This window comes from Sinocyclocheilus rhinocerous, unplaced genomic scaffold (genome assembly GCF_001515625.1).
Source record: "Sinocyclocheilus rhinocerous isolate Xijiao unplaced genomic scaffold, SAMN03320098_v1.1 scaffold2168, whole genome shotgun sequence".
NCBI lineage: Eukaryota > Metazoa > Chordata > Actinopteri > Cypriniformes > Cyprinidae > Sinocyclocheilus > Sinocyclocheilus rhinocerous.
In genome coordinates, this window is record NW_015655510.1 from 662 (window position 1) to 4,102 (window position 3,441).

The following is a 3,441-nucleotide window of genomic DNA, read 5'->3' on the forward strand; positions in this document are numbered from 1 at the left end:
ATGTGTGATTAGAATTTAAAATGCACAATAATCATGGTGAACAGCTGATTACAATCCCAGCTTGTCTACTTTTAGTCGTTTAGAACCGGGTACAGATAAAGAGTTTACTGTTTGAATTGTAAAAAAAAAAGGGTCAACATTTAACTATTTTTTTCCAGTGTCATCATAACCAGACCAGAAACTATGAAAAATCTATATATTGTGCATTCCTACTTGAAATTGGTGTCATTATGAAGATATAAAATAAATAAATGCATACTTTTTTAAAATGATCATCCTCCATAAATCCATGTTCTTTGTTTCTCGCTCTTGTTCTCTCTTAGCATTACTTCCATTTGAGCAGCGAGCTGCCCGATCATGACATCTATCTGTACAATAAACCTGGAGGCCAGGGCACAGGAGGCAAAGGTAAAGAGACTTATATTCTCCTAACTCATCATCTGCATCTCTTGTTTTCTGAGGTTTGATTTGCATCTCACTGTGACTCATTTAGCACCTCCTAAATCTCACTCCTGAGCTCCTGAATTATACCCTCTTTGCTTGTTTACTTTGTTTTCCATTGTCTTATTCATGGTTTTATTTATTTATGTTTTTAAAGTGATTATTGCCGGATCTAATAGGTAGTGTAGCTACTAAGGGGTATTAAGCAATGGTTGAAGATAGGAGGGGAAATTAAACACAAATGTTGATGCAAACATTTGTTATGAATAAAATCTAGAAGATCTAGTCATGACGTAAAATATGGTTAATAAGGGGTTACTGAGTTGCGCTGGCATGAGTGTTTGGAAATGATATTGTGATTTGAAGTGATATTGGTCTGGGGGAAAAATGGATGCACTGAAATGAGTCGAAATGAGCAAATTTTCAAAAATGAGTTCTCTTCATTTTCACATTCTACATAAAAAATATATCAAAATGATATATAACTTGTTGGAATCGGACAGAAAATGACTGAGCTACAGCCGTTTGAAGGCGATAGAGTCAGCAAAGTTAAAGTTTTCTGAAGGTTCCAAAGCAAAATCACAGAGCAACCTTGCATATTTTCCTCCAATTCTTTTCTTAATAATAATTACTATATTATTAATCACAATATAGCTGTTTTTATTTTATCTTTGTTATTAAAAATAAGATACAAAGATGCAAATAAACTGTAGTTTAATCAAGAATAGCGAATGATTCCGTCTTTTCTTTTAATGTTTGATTAACATCGAGACAGATCAATATTGTGACCTACTGCAATGCATGGATCTAATATAATGTTACACATCAGATTTTTCCCCAACCATTAACTAAACGTTCATGTAAGACATAACAGATTATGTTTGTGTGAATCTCACCAGGATATATTTCGCAATAATGTACTTTATAGGGAGATCGCGCGCTCTCGGAGATGCATGCGCTTTACAAATATCAGCGCGATTGTTTTGTTTTCATCAGCATGGGTTTGAAAATCATATTTTACTGGTTCAGACTCATGTCATACAGAATTCACTATGAATATTTATAAAGCTGGAATGCTGCACTTTGCAACGATATATCCTACAACAAGCAATCGTCCAGAAGTGAGCAGAGAAAAAGGTACTCCTCTCAGAAAACGTACAAATAAAAATCATTTTAGATGTTTAATTACTATTTGAAGCATTGGGATCACTAGAAGAGGGCTTAATGAACTCATTTTTGTAAAAAAAAAATATATATTTTTTTTTATTTTGTAAAATCTGTAGCTCAATATTAGACCGTGCGCATTCACACTTATTTTGTCAGCATGGGTCACACATATATATATATATATGTCTTTTTAAGCACTGATTCTAAATAGTGAGTTTTATGTGAGTATTTTATCATGTTTTGCTGTTCCCAGAATGATGGGAAATGTACTTCAGTCACACCAACCTGCCTCTTCATAAACCAGTAAAATGTTAGAGTTTTCTGGCGAACTTTATTACTGTTTTTCATCAACAAACTTCAATTGGATAGTCAAAATTCACATTTATAGCTTAATTATGACTACTAACAATGTCTTGCGCTATGGTTCTTTAATTGACATGCTGTGGGGGGTTGAAGAAAAATGGGTGTAGAACTTCTTTAAAGCTTATATTGAGTTTGAAATCAAATCTGAAGTCTGCATCCGACCCGTTCAGGTTTTCAGACCAGAGTTTTTAACACTCCGGTGGGTGCATGTGGAGTTTATAAATATAAAGTACAAGTGGGAAGTTTGTGAGTATTTTAAGAGCTGTGGAGGGGAGGCTTCAGGTCTGTCTCATTAACGTGAAGGGTGTTTAACAAACCTCTTAGGGTTCTAATGTGACTTGATCCCAAAATGCAGAGAGATAATTGTCAGGTAGAGACAGTGGAAGTCGTAGCAGCTCTGGCCTGGAGCCACAGGGTACCTCTTCCCCGCTTTCCCGACCACTAATGAACTGACAGTCCACCCAAATACCTGCCAGAGCTGCTCCTGAAGATCTCCTAATGCACCTGCTATTAAAAGGAACATTACAGGATGCTTTCCACCATTACTGCTCATGCACTTCATCAGAATGTAAATAAAGGGAATCAGAAGAGGGCTTAATGAACTCATTTTTGTAAAAAAAAAATATATATTTTTTTTTATTTTGTAAAATCTGTAGCTCAATATTAGACCGTGCGCATTCACACTTATTTTGTCAGCATGGGTCACACATATATATATATGTCTTTTTAAGCACTGATTCTAAATAGTGAGTTTTATGTGAGTATTTTATCATGTTTTGCTGTTCCCAGAATGATGGGAAATGTACTTCAGTCACACCAACCTGCCTCTTCATAAAAGAGTTTTCTGGCTAACTTTATTACTGTTTTTCATCAACAAACTTCAATTGGATGGTCAAAATTCACATTTATAGCTTAATTATGACTACTAACAATGTCTTGCGCTATGGTTCTTTAATTGACATGCTGTGGGGGGTTGAAGAAAAATGGGTGTAGAACTTCTTTAAAGCTTATATTGAGTTTGAAATCAAATCTGAAGTCTGCATCCGACCCCTTCAGGTTTTCAGACCAGAGTTTTTAACACTCCGGTGGGTGCATGTGGAGTTTATAAATATAAAGTACAAGTGGGAAGTTTGTGAGTATTTTAAGAGCTGTGGAGGGGAGGCTTCAGGTCTGTCTCATTAACGTGAAGGGTGTTTAACAAACCTCTTAGGGTTCTAATGTGACTTGATCCCAAAATGCAGAGAGATAATTGTCAGGTAGAGACAGTGGAAGTCGTAGCAGCTCTGGCCTGGAGCCACAGGGTACCTCTTCCCCGCTTTCCCGACCACTAATGAACTGACAGTCCACCCAAATACCTGCCAGAGCTGCTCCTGAAGATCTCCTAATGCACCTGCTATTAAAAGGAACATTACAGGATGCTTTCCACCATTACTGCTCATGCACTTCATCAGAATGTAAATAAAGGGAATC

At 36.2% G+C, this 3,441-nt stretch overlaps 1 protein-coding gene across 1 annotated transcript in view; it reads left to right on the forward strand.

Moving 5' to 3' along the window:
* The first annotated feature begins 322 nt into the window (after window positions 1-322).
* The window catches only part of LOC107718365 (protein SZT2-like), a 64,404-nt gene continuing 61,285 nt past the window's right edge, over window positions 323-3,441 (forward strand). Inside the window, exon 1 of the mRNA XM_016525412.1 lies at window positions 323-408. The gene's annotated coding sequence lies outside the window, so the exon portion shown is untranslated. The remainder of the gene's footprint in view (window positions 409-3,441) is intronic.